Here is a 12,777-nt window from a genome sequence, read left to right on the forward strand (position 1 = left end):
ATGGCGTGGAAAAAGTAAAAAACAAAATGGGATCTATGGTGAAATTAATTTTATGTAAATTAAAAATATATGCAAAAATATTGCTATATATTTTATGTATTACAACCGTTGTCCAGACAGGGGAGAGCAATTGATGGATAATAACATAAAAAGGAATATGCTGACAAAACAAGAGAAGGGTCTTGTGAGGACAAATGCTGATACTGTGCCGTGAACTAAAAAGACTAACTCCACACTTTGTAGCTGAGAAGGAAGGAAGGAGAAGAAGGAGGGAAGGAGGGAAGGAGAAGAAAAAGTAAAAATTTTAAAATACAGACCCAAAAATACCCATCATTTTCTAATTAAATTAGTCTGGTTATTTTTGATTTATGATGTAACTTGTGCATAAATTTTCTTACTCTCTTAAACCTATGGAGTTGCTGAAACACCCAAATTTCTGCCACACTGTGGTCATTATAGACTCTCCTGTTCTGACCCAAACAGTGGGGCAAGAACCTAACAATAGACTACAGACATTCCCCTCATAGGCCCCGGGATTCAGAGGTTGCCGTATATGTGAAGTCTGGGAATCTTGAAGCAAATGTATTAAGAGTCTCAGGGGCCGGCCCCGTGGCGTAGTAGTTAGGTTCACGTGCTCTTCTTTGATGGCCCACGGTTCACAGGTTCGGATCCTGGGCGTGGGCCTACACACCACTCATCAAGCCATGCTGTGGCAGCATCCCACATACAAAATAGAGGAAGATTGGCACAGATGTTAGCTCAGCAACAATCTTTCTCAAGCAAAAAGAGGAAGATTGGCAACAGATGTTAGCTCAGGGCCAATTTTCCTCACCTAAAAAAAAAAAAGTCTCAAAAGCAATTAGCCCCTGGACTAATTTAAGTGGTAGCATCTCTGATCTTTGGGTGTATTACCATGGTTCCATCTTACTATACTACACAAGGCAGTAGCTTCCTAAAATATGCTTTTGTTCAAAACCTTAATTCTTAATTCCTTCAGGAGGCCATCATTTTGGATTAGTGTGAAATGTTGCCAACACTCTTAAGACAGTCAATTGTGTCCCATAATCATTATTGCAGGGAATTCTTTGATGATGGAGGTTTTAGATTCCAAAATAAGTGGTATGACTTCAGGAAAGGATGTCCAGTCTCAGACAAGAGCTAGTGTGGGGCATTTAAAACAGGACTAGAGACAGGGGAATTCCAGAAAGCAGGGAAATATCTGAAAGCGACAGTGAGCAGGCAAAGGCAGTAAGGTGAACATTTGCAGAAGTGGAAAACGCAATGAGAAGACGGGAAAAGATAAGCATTAGGAAATAATAACAACAAAAATAGAATAGGGAAATGGAAAATTGGTAAAATATTTGCTTACGGAAATGTTGTGCTCATTTCATTCAAAAACACTTATTGATTGCCCACTCTGTGACTGGCTCTGTGGGAAAGCAGCAGTGAATAAAACCTTACCTCAGAACTAACAGTCTAGTGTGGAAGACAGGTTAAAAAATAATGAAGATTCAGTGTGTTAAGCACTGTAATCAGGGTATAAAAATGCTGTGGGAAGACAATGGAGAGAGTAATTAATTCTCACCATGGGGATTAAGAAAGGATTCACAGGATAGCATTTGACCCCCAATCAAGAACGAAGAGCAAAGATTATTTGAGAATAATCATTAAGTAAATAATGTATGCTTATAATTATTGGTATTTTATGCTTACTAAAGACTAATTTTAGAATGATCTCTGGCTCATGTGAATATGAAAATTATTTTTTAAAAAACAAAATTATTGTGAGCTAACCGCATTTTGTCTGATTCTTTTGATGAAAATACAGTTTTGAAAGATGACTTTATATAATTCTCACCAAGATGTTTGACCAAATTTTCCCTAAATTAACCTAAAAATCACTCCTCTGTTAAGAATTAGAAAATTTATTCTTCTCAAAAATAACATGAGTTTTATTTGAATTTAACAACTCCTGGGTCATTAATCAATCCAGTATAATTTTAATTAATGCAATTTTAATATAAAATGAGTAATACCATAGCATTATCATAGTTTAGCTTTGAAGATAATAGAGCAAGTGATAAAAATACTAAAAAAGAAAGAAGTCATCATATAGGTTAATGCCTAGCACAGGTGCCTGGCAGGCCGTAAATGTTTCCTGATTAAATAAATAAATTATAATATATCAACATGAACAATTTAATCATTTAAAATGAATTTACTAAATTAATTTAGAACAAGATTGCTCAAACCCCTCACTGAAATGAATTGACCATTTGTCCGAGTAGCTCAAATATCTAGTCAGATTCTGTAGTCAAAACAATTTTGCATGTAGAGGAAGATTTAGTCTTCATCTCCATGTAGAAAATCAGCACTGACAATAATGGATATTAATGGAGTCTTCTAGTGCAGGAAGGAGAAAAGCTCAAATCCTTGCTGAACAACAGCAGTAAATGGTTCTCTAGTCCTCATCACTACTTTACTGGTTTTAAAACTGCTGAATTTTCATCAGCCAACTCAAATGTAAATAAAAGTAGTAAGCAATATGCTGAACTTTCCCCATGATGAGAGCAAAAGAAAAACATGCAGGAGTCCTTGTGAACACAAAACTGACACAGAACAGAAAGTATAATATACGAGGATGGTGTGAGGTGCTAGCGTCTCTCTTTGTATCATTCAGTACTTGTTTTCACTACACAAGAAGATATTACGACAAATTCAGAACTCCCTTCAAAATTAAAACCTAAATGCTTCAATCTGAACTTAAAAATTTGTGCTCCGAGTTCCTTTTAGAGCTAGGAAATTGAGTCCTGAGCTGTCATTTGTTCCAAATTGTATTGTAGTTTCCCAGAAGACATCATAAAAAGGAAAAAAAAAAGTCATTTGCCAGAAACCACAACAGTTTGAATAGTTTTATTTTGCTGTTGTTTAAAATGAAGGGTTGTTTAAAAGATAACACAAGTGGCTCTTGCAGGGAGGACGCTGAAAAGGGAAAGTTACCTGTCAGGTGATGGTCTGAATACCACCCTTGTATAAAAGAGCTCCTTCAGAAGACAGAAATACGGCATAAAAATATACATGTTTGGTGACAGGGACCATGTATCCTTCTGAACTTTAGTGATAGAGGTTTATTTCAGCAGTGATTTCAAAACTATCTCAATGTTTTGAAATTTTAAAAATATATATGTAACAGATATTTACTTACGTTTATTTTGTTCAGTCGTCGTACTCAAGGGTTAGAGAAGGAGAAAGTTGGATTTTTATTCTTTGTTCTCTGAAGAATCCGATGTATGACCTACACAAAGCAGATCAGTCAAATTCCCCCAATGCTACATGAGCTGCCTTCCCATAGGTGCAGGTGAATGACTGTAAGTTTCTTGGTGCAAGCAACAGAACCAACTGGCTGTCAGGAGTGAAAAGGAAATTATTGAAAGAATATAAAGTTGAGAATTAGAGACAGGTTTTTCTAGAAAATGTGTGAGACCCAAAGGGATTCTGGAAGTTGGGTGGCATGAACATTCTGGCCGAGGCACTAACATTGCACACAACAATTAGACACTCATTGCCATGGCACACCACACCTTCATTCAAAGCCCGACCATGCCTCGTTGTGTCTGCCAAGGCAGGGGGAGAGAGAGGAATTTTCCCATTTAGCTTCCGTAACAGAGGTGGGGAACTGGATGCTACGCCCAATGTGGTCTTTCTAAAAAGGCAGGCAGAAACAAAAAGAAGAAGAAAGTAAAAGAAAAATGTCTATGGCACTGTTGTTCTCTCTTCTTCTCTAAAAGATATAAAATATGAAGACAAGAGCAGGAGATATAAAAGCCTTCTCTTTTAAGCTCACCTGATTATCTTCCAGAGCCCTCCGACCCTGTATGTGTTTTGGAGGCTAATTTAAATGTCTGCAATGCATTTACACACATTTTATAAATGACATGACACTAAACTGCCAGATAAAATCTGAAAGAAGCAATAAACTAACAGATGTTCTGGTTAACACAGTATCCCTATATTTGGAAAGGTACAGAATGACTTTGAGTATAATACTTTATCTTAGGGAAAACCGTTGTCATTGAAATAAATCCATGATTTGTAGACAAAAAGGATGGAAACATGAAAAGGTTAAAAGCACAGGCCAAATACATTATAATAAATAACCTAGCAGACAACATTGCTTTATAACAGATAAAATAAAACAAAAACCTAGTCCAGCTAGAGTTCTTTGGAATGAAGCACAAAGGAAATCAACCCTTAGAAAGAATTTTAAAACTTTCTTTTTCTAATGGGTCCTAAGGAGTGCTCCAGATGCCTGTTTGAAAATCTCAACCCAGAATATAAAAATCTATCTCCAAATCCGTTCTGCACCCAGAAACAAAAGCAAACTTTCTAAAATACAAATCAGATCATGGCATTCCCCTTCCTTAAACCCTCCCATGTCTTCTTGTGCCACTTAGAATATAATTCAAACATCACACAAGAGCCCCCATACCTCCTGCCTTCTGCCCCTGAAACCTCCCCTCTAGCCATTCTCCCCTTTGTTTTCTGCTTCCTGAACTCACTGATATTTGAATTTCTAGAGTAACCCAAGCTCTTTCCTACCTCAGGACATTTGCACATCCTGTTTTCTTTGCTTAGACAGTTCTTGCTCCTTTCCTACCTTCCTTCCTCATGGCTAGTTACTTCTCAACTATCAAATCTCAAATAAATAACCCCTAGCCCCCAGTATTTAGCAAAATGTAAAATCCTTTACTTATTTATTATCTATTACCCCCACAAGACTGTATATACATCTTGAGGGTAGCAGACAGGTTTTTTTCCCCCTGCACATTTCAGAGCATCTGGCATGTAGCAAGTAGTCAATTAATATTGGTTGTAAAAATTAATGAGTTTTGAATAAATATTTCATTCTATAATTTTCTACTTTTCAGAAAGGTCAGGTATATTTATATGAAATAGTATTTGGTTTCATGATTCACATGAATTCTTTTTAAACAGATGAGATGAAAGTGCGAATCATCAAGTTCACCAAGGCAAACTAATTGGCTGCAGTTTTAGACTCAGATGTCTGTCCTCTGATGAAGGCAGAAATTTTAATAGCACAGTGGCAGAGAGGAGCAGGAGACAGGCTGATTGGGCTGGAGTCTGAGCTGACCTATGTATTAGCCGTGGGACCTTACACAAGTCACTCTCTGAAACTCAACTTTCTTGGCTGAAAAATGGGAAAAATAATCCCCGCATTTGGTTGCGGTGAGGATTAAATAAGACACCATAAAGAAAGCATCTGAAACAGCACTTGACATATTGTGAGCAATTATTATTTTTACCCAGGTAAAACCTTCAAGTTCCGTGGACTTTAGTACATTGAAAATTGCAACATTTTTCATAAGCATTAGACCTTGACCCTTCCTAGTTGTTTGCCAGGTTGCCCTAGTGATGAAAATCGTTTCAGAGTTTGTGTTACGCTGTCTTCCTAACCCCGTGCCAAAAAGCTCTGGGTATATGGAGCTTAGTCAGTTACCTCAGAGTCTCTGCCGTAGCCAGTTATTCTGATCTGTTTCCAACTTGAACATATTTTGGTTATTTGAAATGTTGGATTCAACATTTTAAAAAAGAAATTAGTCCTGATCTGCACCTGGCATTATTTATTACTCCAAATTATTTGAATCTCATCCAATTTCAAACTCCCATCTGTAAAAAGTGCTGGCAAGCAGAGAAAAAATATATGAAACTATTACTTGTTATAATATGCTTTCTTCTCCCCTGAGCTCTTATCCCTACGTCCCATGGCATAATTTCCAAGTTCCGTGGAACACAATATCGATCTAATGATTGCCTACTCATCGTTATCAAATAGTTTTTAGGAAAGAAAGAATAATACACTTTTAATAATAAAAAAAGTGAAAGAAAACAGATTTAAAGATCCCTTTTTTATGAAAAATGAAATAGCTCCTTACCTAAACTCATAGCAGATAAACCTGGTTATTATAGTCATACGTAGAACAAGATATGCACATTAACAGCCCCTTGTAATCCTCGTGAGCCAAAGTTCTATAATTATTGCATCTTCCTTTCAAAGAGTCTGGAGCCCACCTCCAGCTCGTATTCAGTCTTATTGTATGTGCTCAACCTACAAATACTTCAGCTGTTTGTACCAGGATCATATGAGCAATATTATTAAGCAAAACACTGTTATTCAGTGTCTCTAGACTTGAAAAATATCCATAAGTAATTTTTACTTGTGTGTAGGAAAAGAAAATTGCAGAATGGTAGAATGTAGACTTGAAAGGGGCCTTGAAAATATTCTAGCTCAACCTCCCACCGAAAGCTGGAGACTTCTGTACAAAGCCCTCACAACTCACAACGTAACTCACTCTATTTCTACCTATCTTTGCCACTGGAGTTATTTGGATTTTATTAGGTTCAAATGTGCCTTTCTGAAACTTCTGGATGTACCCTAGAGAGATTCACAGTACGCACCTAATCCTTTTTCTATGTGACATTCCATAAAAATGAGAAGACACCAATCATACCACCTCTACCCCCAAAATATTTTAGTTAGTGTTTGAAATATTGAACTTATTATCTTCAAAAGAGGTTGGACTCAGTCTGAATCCCTAAGTTTCCATTTCCACAGTCTAACTATTTTCAGGTCCTTTAGTTGGTGGATGGCTCATTCATAATTGAGAGTTTATTCTTGGCTTCTCACTTAAGAAATGGAGTTATACTAATTTTATTCCTCCTTTATTTTCAGAATTCAATAAGGTTAGAGCCTGTATTGGGTTGAATGGTGGCCCCCAAAACGATATGTGCACATCCTAGTCCCTGAAACCTGTGAATGTGACCTTCTTTGGAAAGGGGGTCTTTGCAGATGTAATTAAGTTCAGGATTTAGAGTTGAGATCAGCCAGAATTTTAAGTGGGCCCTAAATCCAATGACAAGTATTCTTATAGGAGACACATAGAGGAGAGACATATAGAGAGAAGAGAAGACACAGACAAGACTATGAGAAGACAGGGGCAGAAATTAGAGTTATGCAGCCACAAGTCAAGAAAAGCCTGGAGCCACCAGAAGCTAGAAGAAGCAAGGGAAAATTCTCTCCCTAGAAAGTTCAGAAAGAGTGCGACTTTATTTCAGACTTCTGGACTCCAGAACTGTGAGAGAATAAATTTCTGTTCTTATAAGCCACCCAGTTGTGGTAATTTATTATGGCAGCCCTAGGGCACTGATAAGGAGCTCTCTCTCATTCTGCATTTCCAAATCTATTACACGGAGCAACTGCCAAGTGATAACCTGTTCTCCCTTTGTCTCAAAATAACTTTACCTTCACTTTCCTCTGGTTTTCATTTAAGATTGATTTATCTGTGATTTAATCTCACTTTTAATGCTTACTATGGAGGAAGATCTAAGAGATACCCTTGGATTCAAGATGCTGACTATAGCTCAGATGGATCTGGGAAATCATAGATGCATGCTTTCTGTGTCATAAGATGCTAAACACTCATGAACTGAAGATACCATGAGAACTCCAAAGTTAAAATAGGGGTAAATGTCACATTGGGGGCTCATTTCTTCTCATTTCTTCCATCTCTCTTGATTATGCTCCTACAACTAATCATGAAAAGTGGGTTAGTAGAGATTGTGAAATTGTACAAAGGACAAAAAAATGTGTACCTTCAGAAACAAACACACACAATTTTATACACAATTTTATGGATCAACCAATGACTAATTAAGAGTCAATAGCCCTGTATTAGTTTGCTAGGGCTGCCTTAACAAAGTACTACAAACCAGGTGGCTTAAACAACAGAAATTTATTTTCTCACAGTTCTGGAGGCTGGAAGTCCAAGATCACAGTGTCAGCAGGGTTGATCACTTTGAAAGCTGTGAGGCAGAATCTTTTCTGTGCCTCTCCCTTAGCGTCTAGTGGTTTGCTGACAATCTTTGGCATTCCTTGGCACATGGGAACATCACCCCAACCTCTGCCTTCATCTTCACATGGCCTGCTCTTTATTGCTGTCTATCTCTAAACTTTCTCTTTTTATAAGGATACCATTATATTGGATTAGAGACCCACCCTACTTAAGTGAGACCTCATGTTAACTCAACTAATTATTTCTGCAATGACCCTATTTCCAAACAAGGTCACATTCTGAGGTACTGGGGGTTAGAACTTCAATATATGAATTTTAGGGGGACACAATTCAACCCGTAATAGACCCCCAAATTAATTATTCTTGAGGTATGCACTACATGTTCAGAATTGTGCTCATTGCCATATGAAGTAGAAAAAAACGTGTTATGATTTCTACTCTCAAAGGATTTTCTTGAATGGGCATGTGAGACAATGACTGAAAAAAATTAAGATTATTTAATTTGTGTGATATGGATTTTAGATGCTAAAAGTGTTCTGAGAAGGTAGAAATAGGTTTTTGTTTATCTGTTTCATTGGTTTTTTAAATATGTCACAGACAAACATTAGAAGAATGACTTCAAATAGACAATAGAGAAAGCAGAATCTTGAAGAAATATTTGCACACCCATGTGTATAGCAGCATTATTCACAATAGCCAAGAGGTGGAAGCAACCCAAATGTCTATCAACAAATGAATGGATAAACAAAATGTAGTCTCTAAAGGCAATGGAATATTATTCAAGAAGGAATAATATTAAAAAGGAAGGAGGTCCTGTCAAGTGATACAATATGGGTGAACTTTAAGGATATTATGCTAAGTGAAATAAGCCAGTCACAGGAAGACAAATACTGTATTATTTCACTTGTATGAGATATCTAAAGTCGTCAAATTCATAAAACTAGACAGTAGAATGGCAGTTACCAAGGGCTGGAGGGAGGAGTAAAGGGGAGCTGTTTAATGAGTACGGAGTTTCAGTTTTGCAAGATGAAAAACCTCTGGAGATCTGTTTCACAACAGTGTAAATATATTTAACACTACTGAACTGTACACTTCAAAATAGCTAAGATGATAAATTTTATGCTGTATGTTCTTTATGACAATAAAAAAAATAAAATAACTGAAGCAAACTGAGTAAATGGATTTAAGAACAAATTAGACACGCGCTCTAAAGCATGAGGAGAAAATAATACGAGTGCAAAAAATAAGTGTTCATGAGGTCATGGAAGAAAAGATTGAGGAAATATTAAAGGCCAGAGACAACTGAGGAGAAATCACTCCCAACTTCGACTAGATCCTGGATCAGAAAAAGGACATAAGTGAAAAACTGATGAATAAATTAAATTAATTTTTAAAAATAAAGTTTAGTTTAGTTAATAATATTGTCCCAAAGTTACTTTCCTGTCCTTGGTAATTGTATTGTGGTAAAGTAAGATGCTCACATTAGAGGAAAAGGGGATTAGAGTTATAAGCACTTTCTTTGACCTATTTCTACATCTTTTCTGTAAGTCTAAGATGTGTTCATAATTTAAAAAGATAAACATTAGGAAAGGTACTTGCAGCACGTTATAAACTGCTGTGTTCAAATCCTTGTGTTACCACTTACTAGTTGTGTGATTTTGAAAAAGTGACTTAACTTCTCTGGTACTCATATTCGTCATATGTAAGTTGGAGACACTAACAGCATATACTTCATGTGGTTTTTATGAAGATCAAATGAGTTAATATTAATAAAGTTAACCTGAATGTTCCCACTATATAAGGTATAGCCCATGAGCATTTCTTAGAGACCTCGTCTTGTACTCTGGACCTCACTGTGCATGTCTAATGCAGGAATGACAGACCACGAGAGCTACGCAGGATGCCTTAGACCTCCCCATGCTCCCCCTGTGCCTCCTAATTGCTTGTATTCTTGAAAGTATTAGCAAAGCTTGACACTGGAGAAGATCTTTCATTTATATAGGCCAATTTGACAATCTGGTCCTTTGGGCTACCTCAATGAACAGGAAATGGTGGAGCAGGAAGTTTAAGGAAATTAAGTTTGGAATAGAGAAGGGAGCTGACAAAGGCCACAGAGCCGGGTAGTGTTGAAGACCCAGCTGGGACTAGAGACAATGAATGGGTAGCGGCCCCAGTCCTCGTGGATGTGTGATTCCTCCAGGAGTGCTCAGCAACCTGCATATGAGAACAGAGAAGGGGAATGGTTCAGCTAATGGAACTGGGTCTTTTCAAGGGGCAGTAGCTGACAAGACTAGAAGATAAAGGAATGGAGGGCACCGGGCGAAAGAGAGAGAGGTTGAAGTGAGGTACTATGTGGTCAAGGTTGAATATGAAGGGAGTTAAAACATAAGAGCTATGGCACAGGCTACAGAGCAACTAGACCTGAATTTGAATCATTGTGCTCCCACTTAACCTTCTCGTCAACCTCGCTATGCCTCAATTTCCCCATGCATGAAATGGGATAACAATTCCTACCTCACAGGCTTGTCATGGTTTAAATAAGATAATGTGTGTAAAGCACTTGGGACAATGTAAGTGCACAATAAATTGTAATTTTTATTGAATAAATTGGTTGCAAGAAAATGAAGAGTTCAAGAGGATCAAGACCTTGATGAAGCCAACACATGATTAGCAGGAATAAATAACTGGGAGGAATGAAAGAATCTGAAATTGGTCAGAGAATGGAATTTAGAGATTACAATTCCAAGGATGAAATAGGTCAGGGGATAAAACATTCAGGATGGGGACCAGGGTCTCATGTGTCACTAACATGTATGAGCGTGGTGGTCACTGTCATTACCGAAATCCCAGGATTGTGAAGTTTCTGGGACAGATCCCAAAAGAGGCAGTTTTAGCATTTTTGCTTTTCACTAATGTAAGCATCATGTAGGCAGAGCTTAACTCTACCTTATAAGTTCTTAAATAACACTTTGAAATTTGTTATATTTGGTGACTGATTTAGTTTTTGTTCTTTCCTCTGTGATGAAAATGTTGGTGAGGACAATTGTGCTTCTCTTATCCTGTTAACCCCAGTGAATCCAGTCCTGCCATTTCCCCTTGAACAGCACATTAACTGAGGTCCATTAAGCGATGAGCCAAGGAATGCTGTTTAATGTAATGGCAGTTTTCATTTAAATTATATTATAAACAATATTCCATTTGGCTAATTTACAAGATCAAAGCATAATTATTCTAGCATAGTTTCTAAAGAAGAAATTAGTTCAAATCACTAACAGATTTGCCGAAATTGGTTATGTAATATAGTATTTCAGCAGAATAAATGATTTAAAGTAACATAACTTGTTGAAGTTAATAGTAATGCACTTGAGAATAACTCAGAGATGTTTGATCAAAGGAAACCATGTAAAGATGGGAAATAGGTGAGGTTTAGAAATATACTAATATTAATGTGAAGAATGTGAATAACATTAACATGGTTCTTCTATATTTTAGTCATATTACTAGTCCAGAAAACACATAGTAACTAATAATTAGAAAAAATAATTAGAACATTTAGAACCTATAATAACATGACCAATGCTCTTGAACAGAATTAGAAGAAATTATAAACTGGCAGATAAGACTCTAATCCTAAATATTCCACCCAGGTGATATCCATTAATTTGTTTTAAGTATTAATTAGGATTCTATTCATCAGATTAATTTCATTTCTCTTGTGAATATACTAAAATGTTATTATGTTATATTGACAAATAAAATTTTTTGAAAAACTTAGCCTATTCTACAAAACACCAAGCATCCAAATGTTTAGAAACATTGGTGTGGCTGAATTTTTTTGATTTCACATAATATAATATAATATAATATAATATAATATAATATAATATAATATAATATAATATAATATGATGTGATGTGATGTGATGTGATATGATGTGATGTAATATAACACAATACCACATAACATAACATAATAGTAAAGCATAATATAACATAGTGTATATATACTAACATAGTAATATAATATAACAATATTACGGTTTCATGTTTTATAAAATTGGAGTTTTTAAATTTTGCCATAAATTTTCATCAGAATGGTTTATTCTTTCCAAGTGAAAAAAAGGAGTGGTTTGACAGATACTGCTACTATCATTTTGGACCAGCGACCAAATCCATTCCAAAGTTGTAGTAAAGATAAAGTTTTCGTTGTTTAAATCTGTCAAAAGTTAACATGCTAGTGTATAACATTCATCTTTTTGTGTGTGTGTGTGAGGAAGATTAGCCCTGAGCTAACATCCATGCCAATCCTCCTCTTTTTGCTGAGGAAGACTGGCCCTGGGCTAACATCCGTGCCCATCTTCCTCCATTTTATATGGGACACTGCCACAGCATGGCCTGACAAGCCGTGCATCGGTGCACACCCGGGATCCGAACCCAGGCCACCAGCAGCGGAGCATGCGCACTTAACCACTATGCCACCAGGCCGGCCCCTATAATATTCATCTTAAAGATCTAAATGCACTTTATCTTCTATTCTAGCTTCTTCTCTTGGATCTACCACTTTAATATAGGATTTGACCAAGGTCCTATTCTCTGACCTCCGTTTTCTCTCCTTAAAATAAATTATTGCAATCAAAGTAATGCATGCTTATTATAACTAATCAAATATTACAAAAAAGTTTTGATGAAAAGTGACAGTATCCCTCCACTTTCCTCCCTATCCCACGTCTATTCCTCAGAAACAACCTCTTAACCATTTCTGTTTTAATAACTCTAAGTAACATGCTTCCATATAGTTCAGCTTTTTGATTTAACTTGACGCTCTCTGTTGATTCAGCAATATGAATTTTGAGATTTAGCATATTTATACTCTTTTTCCCACCTTTGCTTCCTTGTCCCAATGTTT

This window comes from Ceratotherium simum, chromosome 9 (genome assembly GCF_057802395.1).
Source record: "Ceratotherium simum simum isolate JZ-2026a chromosome 9, ASM5780239v1, whole genome shotgun sequence".
Taxonomy (NCBI): domain Eukaryota; kingdom Metazoa; phylum Chordata; class Mammalia; order Perissodactyla; family Rhinocerotidae; genus Ceratotherium; species Ceratotherium simum.